The following is a 17,185-nucleotide window of genomic DNA, read 5'->3' on the forward strand; positions in this document are numbered from 1 at the left end:
AGTTAGAAGAGCGCTTTTTCTTCGGCATAGCGTTGTCAGTGGAGTAGTACATCAGAATACAGCCAAGGCGGGCTAACTAGCAGGATGGTTAACTAATATTGAATGGTTAACTTTCTTACTATTACTGTTAGGCAATTATCGAGAGGCGTGTAGGCCACCGTAAGTAATATGCACATTAGTTTTTTTTTTTTTGAATTTCGAAACTCGGTTGCCATCGGCGCTGTGGCCCAACAAAATGTTGGCTGCATCGGGCAAAAATACACATGCTTTCGAGAAGCTTGCAGGCAAGGCAACCTATCCAGTGCACGTAACTGGTCGAAACAGCCAAAATAGTTGCGCCACAGCGCCGACGGCAACCTCGTTGTCGAAGTTCTAAAAACTGATATGGATATTACATACGGTGGGCTACACGCCGCCTAGTAGTTATGGAGCCTAACAATCATAGTTATAAAGTTGACTGTTGAATTTTAGTTAAGAAACATGCTGGTTAGCACTTCTTAGCTGTATTCTCATGCACTACACCGCTGGCATTGTTATGCCGAAAGAATAGCTCTTCTCACTAAAAAAGCGTATTTTTAAGAATAGTCCAAAGTCCTAGATGAAAACACCCTGTATAAGCGCGCTTAGGGAGCGGGGAGAGTTTTCGTTGTGTGCGAATACCGCTGTCGACGAATTTGACTTTGCGATAAGATTTTACATTTCAAGGTTGTGTTGTTGCCAGGAAGAAAGAAAAGGAAAGTGCACAGGCCTGCCCACTGGCTCAAGCCGAGCCACAATCGCTACCACGTGCAGATAGTAGGAGAGTTGAAAGATGGGATAGAAAGACAGGATAGAAAAGACGCGCTAAAGACAAGGCCGATCCCGGAGGCAGTGCAATACCGGGCCTACCGGTGGCGGGAGGGAAGCATCCTTCAAACTGTCCGCCACATTTCCAAAAATAAGCCCAATTGGACCCGTAACAGATACTCTACGGGGTCCGGACATTCGCTCTGGTTCAACAGAAGCTCTGGTGCAAAGGCACGGCCACGTGGTGGACGCGCCTGTAAAAAAAAAAGAACTGTGTCAGCGATAGGTATGTGGCGCTGATGTATCCTGAACGATATGTGCCAACGGGTGTTGTTTAGGGAAATGCATACTGCGCTTGTCTCGTTCCTTCTTTAATATGTGCTGGCCCGGAGCGCGAATAAAGTCAGATGATTGTTCGAGCTTGTCGCGTGTCCTTCTCGTTTATGATTGTCTTGCGAACGCGCCATACTCTGCCTGCAGGAATCCTGCAGTACGATGTCCTCTCAGCTGGGCGCCGTCAACGGTATACGCTGCATAACACAGCGGTCACCCCCGAGTCGTCTTAATCGGGAGCAAACTGAAACATCGTTTCTTTTCCGAGCGTTTCGCGAACGTCCGGCGAGACGGAAGCATTACCGATGATTGGCTTCCGCACCCTGCTCCACCACAGCACACACCGCAAAGCCTCCTCCTCATCTTCCTTCCCTGCCGCTTTCTGTACCCTGCTCGCCTCGGCGAAGCGAGCCAGGCAGGCCCGGGCCATCGGCACTCCGAGCACGTGCGCGGCCACTGATAGGCTAAGCCCTCGTCAAGGGGCAGGCGGACTATTCATCGTGCCCGCCGCCTGGAAGAAGACAGGCACGCAGAGACTCGGTGGGGAGGACGGTCTGGTCCAGTGTGCGCGCGCGCCGCAGGTTGCTTTATATTGGATGGGCTGCGCGCACACACGTACCTTGAACCGCGATAGGATATATCTGCGGACGCAGCGGCGGCGGCTTGAAGGCCCGTTTCGCCGGGCTCGCGCCCGAATCGGCGTCACCGTACTCATCCGTGTGCTCCTTCCCCCTCTCTCTCAGCTTGACCGCATCCCGCCGGGCATAATGGTATCGTTTTTAATCAAGCCCAGTTGCGGCCGCGGCTTCTTAGCTGCGTTTACGGCTCTTTCCTCGATTCCCCTCGATCCTCCTAACTCATTCCTTCTCCCCCTATCCTTCGTCTGTTGTCGTCTGGGGTGCACTTGAGACGGGCCTTGGAAGGGCGGGCGTCCGTGGCTGTTGTTTGCGGCTGTATCGCCCCAGGTTCGTTCTCCACTCGGTGTGTGGTTGGTTATCTGTACCCGAAATCGGCGACTACATCGCCCGCCCGCAATCGCGCCAGAATCGGGTATTCGACGCGTGCAGCGCCGTCTGGCGGTGAGCCGGCGTGGCTCAGACTGTATGCCGCGCCCCGGGGCGGACGTGTGCGGTCTGCTGGAATACTAAGCAGTCCGGTTTAGTGAGACTCGCGAGCGACCGGCGTTCGCGCTCGATGATATCTTCTATAACGGGAGGAAGAGGCTCGGCTGGCGCGGAATAAAAGATGGCGCACTCGTGCACTGCGTTTGCGAGTAGTTTATTATTGGCAATGCTTAAGTGGAGAGGGGAGAGGTGCGTTCTCCTGCCCCACTTCAAGTTGGCACGAAAGCCCACAAGCAGCCGCATTTATTATATACCTCACAGGCTCGCTTACGTGCGCGCTATTCAAACGTGCCCGTTAGTGTTCACTCTGATCACGCGCAGTGCTAGTGTGGATATCTGTACGGAGCCTGCAGTCTCATATTTGCGGTGCCACGGCTTGCTCGCTCAGCCCCCACTCGTATTCTGTAGCCGTGAAAGTGGGCGCAGGTGTTCACGAGGAAGTTTTCGGAACGCGGGTATCGCGAAAACGCTGAATTGCTTTTCAGTTGAACCGATGGTCCTTAAATAGTATAACTGTCTGGATTCCAAGAGAAGGCAAGCGTAGCAGGGGGCGCAGAAAGTTAGGTGGGCGGATGAGGTTAAGAAGTTTGCGGGGATAGGGTGTGGCCGCGGCTTGCGCGGGACAGGGTTAATTGGACAGCTATGGGAGAGGCCTTTGCCCTTCAGCGGACATAGTCAGGGTGGTGATGATGATAAGCACCCAGCGTGCGCTCTGTTTCTGCGTACACACTCAGCGCAGTACGCCCATGGGCCCCGAATGTCAGGTCGCGTCTCCGGCCAGCGAGGAAATTCAGCTTTTTCGTCGCTTCCGTTCCCCAAAACCCGCTAACTACCAACGCCCCGGTGCCTTTGGCATTCGGATGCTGAGGCAAAGGTCGCGGAGTCGATGTAGGCGAAACGCCCAAGACGCCATTCTACTGTGCGATGTCGGTGCACGTTAAACAACCTCGAATGGTCGCAATTATCCCGGAGCCCTTCACTATGGTATCTCTTTAGCAGCCCGTGTACAAATTCGGGACGTTGAACTGCACGTACCGCTATAGCTTTTTCTTGTCTTCCGTGCTTATAAAACTTGTGTCGGTATCTGTGCGTGGGTGTGCGTCTTGTAGGCGTTCCACTATCAGTACCCGTGCAATAGCACCGTGTGGTTACGCGCGGCTTGTATAAGAACCGCTTCGTGTGATGAGGTCGTGTGAGGAAACAAAGCTTAGAAGATCGTTCTTCTTCATTTCACGCGCGAACAACTGCATTCAGTGATCTCTAGAAGCTGCTTCCGATGTTATTGGGCAGCGTTGCGCTGCCTTGTGTAACAGCACCGTCGTTCGAAAGGCTGCCTTTGAACGAACACTGGAGAATCACGCTTCCTAGAGTCACTAAATAAAGACTTAGAGTACCGTCACTGCAGCACGGCGGTAAGCAGGGGCGGCCATTTTGTTGTTTATCACTGTTGCCAGATTGCCGCTTCGGCGACCTCGCCGCTAACTTTGGCCCGGCCATTTTGTAAACAACGCTGTTAGCCACCCTGCGCTGCGGCGGGGATCGTAGCCGTACGGCATGGAGCCGCTCAGATGCAAACGGTACAGCTGTTGCCTTCAGTTTATGCTTTCGTCGTGCGGAGCTGAAATGCTGCGAGGCGCGGAATCCCTGGTCCCTGAGTCGGTCACCGGCAGCACTCGCAGCGTCGCACACTAGGACTACCACAGTTGCCCGACTGAAAACGGATAAGCCACAAAATGGCAGCCCCCATGAACTGTCGCAGTGTAAACAAATATCACGTGATGCAAACTGACCAATGATCGTGGAGGCGGCACAGAACAACAGGAGGAAAGAGTGCCGGTACTCTAAGTCGTTATTTAGTGACTCCAACGCTTCCTACACGCCGGGCGGCGGACCGCCCGTGAGGCGACGGGCCTTACCGCAGTAAAACACTTTAGCTGCTGTGAAAGACAGACCAGGGAGTCTCGCCTTTCAGGTTCATCCTTTTTGAGGCGATGGAAACTGCGCCGCTTTGTTTCACAGACTCAATTTCGCGGCATGAAAGGTTTCATTCTCGGCAGTCTGCATACAGCTGCCAGGCATACAAGCCTCGTTTCAGGCAAACATGTACCAGCTTAGTGTTCATATATTAGAGGCCTACGCAGTCTTTAAAGGCTGTCCACTGTCGGAGACGACTGTAAAAACGTTGGCATATTCTGCTAGAGCTTAAATCATGGTAGCGATATTGTGGGGAAAAAACTCGCGGTTTAGCAGAAATTTATACTTCAGATTGGCATGAAAGTCATGCCTGAGAGGATGGTAGCGCCACGCTGAGTTCCTCCGTTGCGGCTAGCATGGCAGACTCCTGGGGTGAATCTATACTGCATTTCATGGCTATGTCCCAGCGTCATACAGGCAGTTAATTTTTGTTCACACAAATTGAAGGCAGTCTACTTTTCGCTCATTCAGTAAATTACAGCGACTTCTATTGTGTAACCTTGGTAGAATGGGGTCTCCCAACCAAACAACGGTTTTCACCAGTGCACTGTAATCTCGCCGCTCTGAACTGATGCGCTAGAATGGAGGCACTCGAAGGAAACACCAGAGAACCCCGACCGAGCGCCTGAAAATTGTTTTTTTTTTGGGAAAGGATTTGAAATGGCGCAGTATCTGTCTCGCATATCGGCGGAGGAGGAGGAAGAGGAGGAAAAACTTTATTTATATTTGATATTAAAATGTGTTATTAGCGGTCGCGGGCTGTCTTCTTCATCTTCCGATGAGTTATTGCAGCCCGTCTTAACAGGGTTGGGGCCCCTGGTCCAGGGCTCCACTGAGGTATGCCGCCAGGTAGGCTCTCCGCACCAATCCGCGCTGGACGGCCGGGTCCTCGCTGGAGAGCATCCCCTCCCACTGTTCCGCACTGGGGTTTTTGTTTATTGCAGCTAGATCCTCGTTTTTTCTGACACGCCCACGTTAAGTGCGTCTGAACCGCGCCGTAAGGGAAGGGATAAAGGAAGGACTAAGTGAAGAAAGGAGGAAAGAGGTGCCGCAGTGGAGGGCTCCGGAATAATTTCGAACACCTGGGGATCTTTAACGTGCACTGACATCGCACAGCACACGGGCGCCTTTGCGTTTCGCCTCCATCGAAACGCGGCCGCGAACCGAGCGCCCGCAGTGGCGAGTTTGGGGCGTTGTCTTCAAGTGTAGTACACGCACACCATGCTTGGGCACCACGCAGAATGCGTGCAAGTAGAATGCGACCGCTGTCTCCGCTGCGTACGTTTTCGCAAGGCGACGAAGAAATGCCGTCCGTTATCGCCCCGTTGCCGGTTACGACAAACGCGCACCACAGGGGACCCCCTCCGCCCCCTCCTTTTGCAGAAGGAAGAAAAAAGAAGTGCGCATACACAAATAAAACAGTGGCGACGTCAGACGTATACCCTCGGCGACTCTGCACGGCTGCATTCTTGTCGGTGTCATTGTTGCCGCACCGACTTCAAGCCCCGTTTTATTCTTTTCCCTCAGCCTGTGTCGTAGCGCTTTCTTTGTCATTCTCGTGCGCGTCGCCCCTCTTCCTTTACCCTCCCCCAATACGAAACTGTTTGTTGATAACTTCGCGGCGTTTCGGTTTGTTGTCCTTTTTTGTCCCGCTTCCTACCAGGCCTTCTTTCGCCATACTTTGTTTGTGTGTGTGTGTTTCCGAGCTCACTATCTGCCTCGTAGAATGAGAAACGCTGTAAGGATGGTTGGCGGGGGGGGGGGGGGGGGGGGGGGGGGGTTAGCGTGTGCCAGAGGGCAAGTGTAATGTCGCGAAGCAGCCGCGGTGGCTTCGCCGCCGTCGCGCCCCGCACGTGTGGGAAGCTGCTTCCGTCGTCATTTTGTAGCCATCCATCACGTCGCACTTGCAGCGTCTCCGAGGCAGCCTTCACCCCCCCCCTCCCTTTCTTTCCCCACGCGCCGCGAGGAGGGAGAGAGAAAGAGGCCCCCGTCTGTTCTAGGAACTCTCTTTCCACACTCCCCCTCTCCTATCCCCCGCTGGCTCTGATCAAGCGCGAAAGGCCGTGCGCTCGCTGTGTGCAGTGTCAAGCCTAAGCCTGTCTCTTTCCCTTCTTTCTATCATCCCTTCTCCTTCCTCTTCCCGCAAGCCATCTCTTTCCTGCTGCCTCCGACCATTGCTGTTTCTTGTTTGCTTCGTCCTGACTGTTTCCTCTTTTGCTGCGCGGACTTTATAATGCAATGCTGTACGCAAGAGATACACCGACGAAGTTCCTCGCCGTTGTTGCTGCTGCTTCTGCTGCTGTCGTCATCAATGTCACGCGTGGTTCTCTATCACGTTTAGTTCCTGTTTTTTTTTTTTTTCACCCGCCCCAGTCTTCTTCGAGTTTTTTTTTTTTCTCTCTGATGTGTATCCCGCTCCCCGAGGAATGTTATTTGATTTCTTTTTACCTTTCTGTCCTGCTCTTTGCGTCTACGCGCGTATGCGAAGGGTATTTGTCACACACACGCTCGCACGCTACAAGCAGAGCCTTCGCAAGCCCCGTCAGCGTGCTCTGTAGTGCGCGAGTCTCTTTCTCCTTCACTGTGTCCTCCTCCTCCTCCTTCATATATATGCGAGGGAACGCCTTAAATGAACGAACGGATGGATGGATGACTGCGCGGAAAATGAAATGAATTCTTTCCCGGCCCACTACGGCAGTGCGAGTCGGGGGCCCCTCTGCCGTTTTTCTGCTTGAATCTATAGTTGGTGTTCTTCTAAGTCTTGCTTCTTTTTTTTTTTAAATTTAATTTCAGGGCTCGGCCCTTATTCTCGGGCTTCCTGCGACCACCGCTGGCGAGATTTCAACCTCTGTGCCGCGATCGTTGGTACCCCTAGATGTGATGTGGGTTCAAAGTTCCAGAGCCTCGGGTTCAGCTCACGCCTATAGCGCTCCTGAAGCCTGGATGCACTGCAGTGTTTCACCTTGAGCTGCGTACATGAAATTGTCTCTTTCTGTGAGGAGCAAGTTTAGAGACGGGCTCCCCTCGAACGTGTCAGCGTCCCCTTCGTGTGGGTGCGGGTCAGCCGACAGACGGTGCATCCTCATGTGTGTCATAGAGATACGTGTCAGCCTGTCTGGCCATGCGGCGTCCTTCGACACCCGTCGCAAGGTGTTGCTCGAAACTTGCTTGAGCTGAAGCGTAAAGCTGTGCGCTAAAGGACGACATGCAACCGTCTCGTCATATGCACACAAAGAACCTGGAAACCCGGGGCCTCCTTGTTTGTCATAAGCCTCGTGCTGGGGCGTGTTGGCGTCGACGCCGTGCACTACTCTCTAGCGGGAGTCGGTCGGGCTGGCCTCGTAAATGGACACTTGTGTGCAAGGTGCCGTTGATGGCCACCTGGTTGTTGAAGCCCCCCCCCCCCCCCCACCCCCCCCCCCCCCCCCTTTTTTTTTTTGCGTGACAGAGCGGCGGCGGGTGACAGAGAAGGCCAAAAATTCTTGTTTGCTGACGTTCGACCAGAGTCTCAGCACGGTGAGGTCGGCGGCAGCTTTCCGTACCAGCAGCATGAGATGCGCAGGACGAAAATGGCCGAGCCGTCCTTTGGGCTCCGGTAGCGGTAACACGGTATGCTAAAGGTGTCTATTACAGACGTCGGTTTTTGGAAGAGCGTGCTTTCGGGCTAGTTGTTGTTGCACAATGTAAAGAAATTAGCGCAAAAATAGAGACAAAGGCCGAGGGAGGAGACGCAAATGAAGGATCAACAATCGCTTCGTCCGCGCTGTGCAGCAGTGGAACTCGGGTGGAAACCCGCAGCGGCCGGGGACGGCGGGGCTCGCCGAGGAGGCTTGGGGGCATCCGGGAGCCCCGTTTGGTGGCGGCAGGGTGGGAGGTGGCCGGACGGATTCTGGCTGAGGAGAACACGTGCGCGTTACGAACGAGACGAATTCCGCGGCGAAGAAACTGCGTCTGACATCTGCTCAGAGCACTGGGACAGCTGAGAGGAGTCATTTCCCCCCTTGATCGTTCTCTTGGCTACACCATCCTCTCAGCTTGTAGTCTTTGACAGAAGGACGACCCTTGACCCTCTCGTCCCGTGTAGCGGGAGTTCGTAGAGGCGTTAGCGGCGTCCCAGGAAGCGCGCTGTGGCTCACTGAACACGTGTGAAAAGGAAGGGGGTTGACTACATTCATTCGTTTCTGCCTCCGGTGGACGTTTTTGAGACCTGTGACGGCTTTGACTAGTGGTTGTCTCCTCCACCACCCCTCCACTCGTTCCTTCCTTGCATTCTTTCGTCATGCTCGTCTTCGACCAGGAACGACAGGCATGATTCCTGAGATGTTCAACTAGCCGACCCCACAGCCAACGAAGCTGCTCCGCCCCTTCCTTCGGGGCGCCTTCGCCGCCCTCTCCCCCCTTCCCGTGTTGAAGCTTTTGGCCTTGCCTTCTCGGAATGCGTTGCACGGCGACCGGGCAGGGTTTCCGCAGCTTTCAGCCGCCTCGCGCGCGCTGCGTACCGCGGCTGAGAGGGAGAACCCTGAGAAGAGCAGCGTTTCCTACCCGTTATTCTGTATTTCTTTCGCCGTTCTAGTTTGCGTCTTTTTTTTTTTCCCTTGCGAGCGAACCACGGTGTTGTGTCGCCTTCAATGTTTTCCTCATTTACTTGCGCTGTGAACTTGATCCCTGGTGAACATCGGGCGACCCGGACTGAGGCTCCTGCGTTCTGGTCTCATTCCTTTCACATGCTGCGAACTTCGCCTCCCGACGTTGCGATTTCCGTCGGTCTGCGACAGGAGGAGAGCGTCTAGCCCTAGGCAGCTTTTGACGGGTTCAGTCGCAGCTCGGTGTGCCAGCACTGCGACTGACCAATGGGGAGCGCCGTGGTGTCGTGTGACGTGTGGTCACGTGGGAAGAGTTACCGCGGAGGAAGCAAAACTCATTTGGTTTTACGGGGTTGAACGTCCCGAATCGACACAGGGTAATGAGGGACAGCGTAGTGGAAGGCTCCGGGTAATTTAGACCACCTGGGGTTCATTGACGTGCACTGACATCGCACAGTACGCGGGCCTCCAGCATTCCGCCTCCCATCTAAATGCGACCGCCGCGGCCGGGATGGAACCCGCGCATTTCGGGTCAGCGGCCGAGGACCATAACCACTGAACTAGTGTTCCTGTATATGCTTTACAGGAACACTACACTGAACCACCGCGGTGGCTGCAAGCAGAACTGTTTGTCTTAATTAAAACGTATGAAATATCACTTTGCGTCTAAAAATGCTAAAGATCATGAGAACGTCAACAGACTCCGTATTGCCTTACTGTCGAGTTTGATCATAGGTCGCCCAAGCTAACGTCAAGCTAACGTCAGGCCGACGGGTCGAATGCCTGCCTGGGCGGCCATTCAGAGTGCTGGTGTTATGTGCAATGTCAGCGTGGTCGATCTCCAGATGGTCGAAATTCATCCAAAGCACTCCGCTGTGACGCCTCCCACGGCGCAAGCGCAGCATCGAGGCGTCTTAAACCTCGTGTCCAAAGAAATAAATTAATGCGCTAGACGGACGCTGGGCGCTTTTACGAGTCGAGATGTAATTTCGCGAGGACACTGAGAACACGGAGGCGCAACCAAAACAAAACTGCGATTTACAGATTCTCGCGCCACCTGTGGGCAACTAGGTGAACTGATGGCAGGCTGTGTTAGTCGCCGGCGGTCAGTTTGCTTGCCGCGACACGGCTTATGAAGCGGAACTTCGTGAAAAACACTGCCGGCTGGTAATTGGTCATAAGAAGGCGCAACATGAAACGGACACGAGAAAGGTGGGCAGGACGACGCGCTACTGACAACCATGACGAAAAAACATATCACCAAAAACATGTACCAACTAGCCCAGCACAAAGTTCTAATTGGTCCCTCGTCTTCCCCTGTTAACGGTTACGTGCAGTAATTTTTGCACGGAGCGCACCTTGCGAAGGGCGCCTGCATGGTTAGCCAAGTATACGCGACTCGCAATCCCGTTAAGGAAAACTAACTGAGGGCAGTGTCAAAACGGCGTAACTGAGCGCAGTTTATGACGTCGGGTGCGGGCTGTCAGTGACACGGAAGCAGGCCCCAAGGCCTCCCCGAGGCTGTTCGCAAATAAGTGGAAAGGTGGCTGGCCCCTCCATTGGTTTCGCTGAATGCAGGCGCTTTGAACTGGCTGAGGAGCCGTCGTCTGCAGTAGCCGAGTGTGATTCTACTTCCGCGTACATCCCGAAACTTCTTAGTTTTAAAAGCGGAAGCCAGAGATAAGAATTTGTTGTCGGAAATTGCGACCTTCGAGGAAACTGAAACGTTCCGCGAAGTGGAAAATCGGGACGGTTTTGATAAACGGTGCGCTCGGAGACTTTAGTTCTTGTGCCGTCACCCGCTATCGAAACGTATAGCAACAAACTGGGGGAGACACTTTTTTTTTTGTCGTCTCTCTCTCTCTCTTATCAGCCGTGAGCTCTAGTTTCCGGAGTTTTTACCAACTGTGCTGCCCACAGTGTGACGCTTATTATCTTGGCTGGGCTATTTATCCTGTCCTTTTTACGAATACCCCAGCGTTCCGAAAAACTTCCCTTGGCACTATTTGCCTGCGTGGAGAGATAAGCAAGAAGATAAGATGGCTTGCCCGGCTCCTTGCCTACGGGGTACGAGTGGTTGCCTCTTATGGTGGGTGCAAGCGGAAGCATGTTACGGCAACGGCGGCAGCCCGATTTCATGCGCGACTTACGCTTTCCGCTTTCGTGTATTGCGTCACTATCGCACTGTGGTCACGTGTCAGCACGCTTTTTGATCCAGCTCTCTTTTCTTTCTCTTTTTTGCTTTCCGTTTCCCTGCCGAATAGATACGAAGAATTTCAAGGTGAAGGTGGAACGCAGGCCACTGAAGAAATATTTTTCACGTTTAGGAATGTCAAGAACATTTGCTCAGTGGTCTGTGTTTCGCCTTTACCGTGTTATGCCCGGCGTGCCTTCCAGTCCAAATGAATAAAGACGCGCACTCCCCGACCCGGATTTCCAGAAAACCAACGAGAAGGCTATTGAGCCTTCTGGAAGAAACGTGGCTGCAGGAATGTCGGAAGCAGCGACGACAATGGCGTCCCCACGTGGTCGAGCATTCCATCGGGTCGAAGAACCTAACGTCGTCCTCCTCAGTCACGCTGCGATTGAAAATTGACGGAGTGTTGCGCCTTCGACAGAGTTTCCGCGTTCCGGTCATCAGATGACGACGAAGTGCAAGGTCTTTCAACCCCTGCTGGGAAATAGCCTAGCCTGACATTCCTGTGCCACATAGGTCCGCATTCCTTAGCTACTTGGGCGCATTCCGAACCCACGTGGGCGCCCACCTGGAGGCTCTGTTGACAACAGCGTGACCGGGTCTTGTACCCTTTCCATCGACCGAACTGCGAGAGAACATCAGCACCGCCCTGTCGTGGGCGGTACCATCAGTGTCATCGTCCGATTGGACATCATTATTCGAACTGTATTCCCAGCTTTCTGTATTCCCCAGTTTTTGTGTAAATTTTTTCCTTGCCTTTTCCTTCGTAACCACGTCTCCGACCTTCTCGTCCCTTCTCCGGCCCGACCACGCTTACCCGAGACCTAACAACCGTCATGTCCATTCCCGAGAAGACGGAGGATTGTTGAGGGCTGAGTTTTGCAGAGCTCAGCACGTTTGTGCAGATTCGTGCGGAAGAGTTTTCCGGGGAACAAGGCGATACACGATTACGGCAGCCACTTGCAAGCCACAGCCGAAGACATTTTCTCGTCAGAGGTTCGACGAAAATTCGTTAAAAAAAAAAGGAATTACAGCCACTCGCCGAATCAGAAAAAAAAAGAAATAAGGTGGGTTCCTAAACGTCTCTCGCCGAATCAGAAAAAAAAAAGAAATAAGGTGGGTTCCTAAACGTCTCACACTTTTGACTTCGTCGACAGATGTAATTCCTACTTTCTTTTTTGTTCACGTAAACTTTTTGGGCATTGCGAAGACATGAGGGCATTCTGCACGTTTTGTTTCAGTGCAGTATGCGCAGGGGTTGCTGCTGTGACGTGCGGTCACGTGGGAGGCTTACCGCGGAGGAAGCAAGACCGGTTTGGCTTTACGGAATCAAACGACCCAAAGAAACTCAGGGGCGCAGTAGCGGAGGAGTCTGGACAGTTTCGATTACATGGGGTTCTTAAGGCATCGCACAGTTATCTAGTGACATCTATGCATATTACACGGGTCTCTAGCATTTCTCCGTTAATGTGTATATATATCGCCGCGCTGCCGGAGTGGATCGCGGAGGCCACGGTAGGATATAGTCGTAAGAAAGCTTGCTGCTGATTGCCGACTGAAATGCGCCCCTAGTCGCCACTATACCACGCTGCTGTTTGGCCCAATTTGCACCACAGGAGGCTGCAGTTTGGCTCACGTTATGGATCAGTGCAGCGTCGCCCAGAGGGGGTCAGGCAGTTGTTGCTTATCGACTTTTTTTTTGTTTTTAACGGCCTGCTTAAAGTCTGCGCTGTATATCTGTGCATCTGGGTTTGCTTTTCGTTTTTTTTTTTAATCCATGCTTTTTCTTCTTTCTCGCTCTCGTGTTCATGCTATCCGTCCTGCTTGCTTTGTTTTTTTTTCTTTTTTGTCCGATCTGCATTGCTTTCTCCCGATGACGTGTGCATGACGTCGCGTGTGCGTGGGGGGGAGGTGCGTCACGCGCCAGGCGGACCAATCACTGACTGCCCCGTTCTTCTCTCCCAGGGATATCCCGCCAACTACGAGCACCGCCCGGGCCCCGTGCACGCCCCGCCGCTCGACCCCGAGTTCTGCGCGTGGTGCAGACGCTTCGAAAGCCGAGAAAAACAGAGAAGAAACGACAAAAAAGCAAGAAAGCAAGGGAGACCTCCCTCTTTCACCCCCGAGGAACCCCGCCGGGATTATGAGCGAACTGCCTGGTGAGTGGTTCGGCTGGCACCGCGCCGCCGCCGCTGCCCTATTTATACGCAGGCCGCCGCCATTGCCAGCATTGTGCGCCTTCTTTTCAGGCTCCACCACCACCACCACCGCTGGGGCAGTTTCTGCGTGTGTTTCCTTCTCTTTTTGTTACGCGTTTGAGCTTATTTTAATGCTTAGCTTCCTCGAGTTTGTGACGCGTAAGTAGAAAGAGTCCCGTGGTTACGGCTGTTGCAGGGAAGGAATATGTGACTTAACTGCGGGGCTTGTTAGCCAGCCTCGTCCTGAATGTGACCACGTGCAGCCCCCCCCCCCCCCCCCCCCATTTATTATCAACGCGATAGCCTTAAGGAGCTCTAATTAGAGTAGACTCCCCGCACCGCTACGTGGCATGTGACAGTTAAATTAATGATTGGTCACGAGAGGTTACTCGGGAATAGTGACCTGGGTCGCACAAGCCCCACCGGTGGCAGCACCTGCCATCGCAGGGCAGTGGCACATCACTTGACCGCTGCACCACTGCGCCAGTAGCGATGTGAGGGCTGCCAGGGTTCTATGAATGTGAAGTCTTGAATGACTGTTTCCGCATATATGAGCATTAACCCATTAACGCAGCCGCTTCATGCCCTTAAGGCGATGCTTGAGTGTCCCCTCCAATTTTTTTTTTTAGTTTGCTTCCTGCAGCCCTACTCCTCTTTACGTAGGCTTGGCGTGCTTCATGGCTAATTAATTCAGTTTAGAAAAAAACGTCATAGTTTTAGATGTGCAGAGTGGTTACGAGTTGTCTGAAGAGACGTCCTGTGAACTGCCTTGTAGCGTACGTAGTTGTGCAGTGAAAGAAAAAGTTTCTTTACAAATATTTTGGGGCTAGAGCTGCCAACACTGATTGGATAGAGCGTGGCGGTCGCTGTGACCAAGCGGGGCCGAAACACCGTGTCCGTTCCAACGCAGAGTGTAACGTGACTGGGGTCGTTCGCGAGACAGTTTCGTCTCCTTGATGAGTTCCGTCGTGTTGACACGCGTGGTGACATATTTATCACTCTGGCCTTTTCAACAAACGGTAGTGGTGAACACGCATGTTTCCGTGTTCTATTCCTCGCAGAAGTACGCTGGCCGAGGGGTTAAAAGAAGGGGGGGGGGGGGGGGGGGGGGGGCTGAGAGAATGTTCCTCCACAAGCACGCGCTGCGACTTGCAGAGTCGTGAGCTCTGTGCGGCCAGGTGGCGTCGTGTGCATCCTACTTCATATTTTGCATGCCATCTTAAACACTGATGAAACATCTCAGGAGTCGCCAGTATAGTTGGCGCATTCGGTACACGTTGGAACTATATAGGAAAGAGCGTACGTAGAGATGTCGGGACAGCCGGAACTGAGAAAAAAAAAAGTAAACTTAACCACGCTAGAATCCGTTTAAGAACACTTCACAAATTCCCCTTTACTTTCCTGGGTTTAAGTAGCAGCGCGTGAACTATAAATCTGCTACTACAACCACCAGCATCGTATGCGGCTGTACAAGCGCTACGTAAAGCGACACCAGCGCGGTCCGCGGCGGAGGGTGACTTTAGACAGAGGAGGGTTAGGCGCCCCAGGCGCGGGCGCGCAGCTCATGCCCTGCTCGCGACGCCAGCGCCGCTGGGCGGCGTGGATAAGGAGAGAGAGAGAGAGGGAGAACACGGAGAGGGGTTTCCATAGCTACGTAACGAACGGCGGCTGCGGGCGCGTGACTCAGCCTGCCCGCCAGCTTTCCGCCCTAGAGAGCTCCCTAGCTGCGGCATCGAGGCGCGATCACCGGGCCTGCTTGCGCTCATGTGTAGCACTCCTCCCGTCGACGTCCCGTTCACGTCCAGGTCGCAAGTTTCATTTCTCAAGTGGTAGAAAGCTGGATGTCTTGTCAGGGGCGGATTTTGGGTTACTGCTGGAGGGGGCCATTTGAACCATGTATTAAAGTTCCTTACTACGTACTGCTACTACATTTATTTGACCTTTTTTTTCGTCGAAAAAGTGACGTTCAGCATGATCTTCCCATGTAAAAGTTCTCCCCTAAACCCCCCCCCCCCCTCTTTAAATCTGCCCTCGTGTTTTGTATAGATAGATGAACCTCGGTGAAGAGCCTGTCAGTGGGAGAGTGCAGTCGGCGTTTGCATGTGTTGGGGATTTTGTCTGGAGTTAATTTGCACTCTGGAGAACCCGGGGCCTTACTTTACCTGTCATTTGCTGACCAAGATTTAGGCGTGTTTCGGCTTGATGGAAAGCCGTTTTGTGTTGGCTGTCCTGTAAAAGAAAACTGCATGTGAGCCTATCCAGTGGACTGTCGTTAATTGGAACGTCCGGTTTATCTGAACTATAGTCGGATACAACTTAAGTCTGCAGTGAAGCTCCGCCTACATTCACGACCGCCGCACAGAATTCCTCCACGACAAAAAAGTAGTGCGTTGTGAAAAGTTCTCTTGTTACCTAAACAAGAAGCTAATCACAAGAAAAAATTATAAGCTCTAGAATTTTCATACCTGCATTGTTCAATAAAGTCAAACATTACAACGCTGATTTCGTTTGCTGTTTTGATTGGCTAGCGAGTAATACAGGACGGCGCGGACCTTGGCCAGCGTTATTAACTGCTGTTTTTTTTTTAAGTTGTATCCTACTATAGCAGTCTGGTCCCGTCAATGTCAAGCGTATTAATAATTCACCCCACAATTGGAACCTGCCATCATTCCGGCTAAGTTTCGACTGTATCTGCATATGCCGTGTCGCGGATCACAGTCGAACGCAGCTCGTAATTCGGCCTTTGGACGGGCCGCAGGAATTGATCGAAGAACCACGTACTGATAGGAATAGGTCAGTGGCAGCGATTCACATCGTACCGCCCCTTATTTCTATCTTCTGCGACGGGACAACTTTCGGGAATGCACATACCCAACAATTCTGCACGAAGGCATTTCTGAACGGGAAAGAGTTTATGAACGCAGTTTTTTTTTTTTCATATGTAGCAAGCATGTCCATCATTCATGGGCAAACATTTTGAAAATTGAAGAACAGTAAGGTACTTCTGTAGAAATAGCAGTCTTGCGACGTGTAGCAAAATCTGTCTCTTATAATGCTTCCATCTCTTGCATCGAACAGTTTATACTGCCATAGCAAACCAGAGCCCAACAGTGCAGGGAGGGGACTGGAACCGACTGCGGAGGTAGGGGATTTATGCCCTTTCATCTGCTCCTCCCCGCATTGTGACGTTAGCAGGGTCTTGAGAATCGACCGACGCCATTGGCTGGAAGGGTTCCTTTGACGGGGAAAAGTTCTTGTGTTGTATCCCGCTATGGCCAAACCTGCTGTAGGGCTGGAATATGCGTACGACCCCCAACGCGCTGCTCTAGACTAGCCTCCGGTCAAAGCTTAAATCGTGTCGCCCCAGCCGTTGGTAGTTCTTCAGGGAATCAATTCGGTTGCATAGTGGCTCACGCCGTAGGCATCCTTCTCTTGTCCGGTTGTATAGTATTAGTAATCAATTATTATTTATGACAAATGAATAAGGGCAGGTGTTTGGAAACAGGCAGCGTGCATGGCCAGGGTCCGAGTATAGGTCGGAGGATCGAGGAACGAGGAGGCGAGAGAGGGGGTATAAGGCGACGGAAACAGGAACTCACCTCAGATAATGGGGTCGGAGACCGAGAAGACAAACTGCCTCCTTTCTCGTCTTGCCTTTATTTTTTATTTTGTTTTGTCCCCGGCCGCGGTGTCTTCCTCGCAGCAGGGTCCTTGTCCTCGCAGTCGCCCCAGAGCCTCATTTGCAGGTCCTCAAGGCAGCCGTTTCCTGGAACGTTCTCTTGAACAGAGCCACCGGGGGGGTCGCCCGCTCAACGCGACCTGGAGCAGTAGCAGAGCGGCACGCGGGTCCTCCTTCCCTATAACCGCCCGCCATGGGTGCCTTTCCTCCCGAATGCTCAGTCCCGTGAGGAAGGGGGACGGGATGAGGATGCCTCCGAATTTAGAAACGCGGCTTCTGTCGATCTTGCGTGTGGTGCTAATTTATGACAC

At 52.9% G+C, this 17,185-nt stretch overlaps 1 protein-coding gene across 28 annotated transcripts in view; it reads left to right on the top strand.

The window, feature by feature from the left end:
* Positions 1-17,185, top strand: part of LOC144121173 (uncharacterized) — a 229,387-nt gene that overhangs the window by 155,195 nt on the left and 57,007 nt on the right. For 27 of the 28 annotated variants that reach the window (XM_077654218.1, XM_077654215.1, XM_077654227.1 and 24 more), the window contains exon 3: positions 12,963-13,156. The exons of the other annotated variant lie outside the window; for it this stretch is intronic. The gene's annotated coding sequence lies outside the window, so the exon portion shown is untranslated. The remainder of the gene's footprint in view (positions 1-12,962; positions 13,157-17,185) is intronic. 28 annotated transcript variants of the gene reach the window in all.

This window comes from Amblyomma americanum, chromosome 2, assembly GCF_052857255.1.
Source record: "Amblyomma americanum isolate KBUSLIRL-KWMA chromosome 2, ASM5285725v1, whole genome shotgun sequence".
In the NCBI taxonomy this organism is placed as follows: Eukaryota; Metazoa; Arthropoda; class Arachnida; order Ixodida; family Ixodidae; genus Amblyomma; species Amblyomma americanum.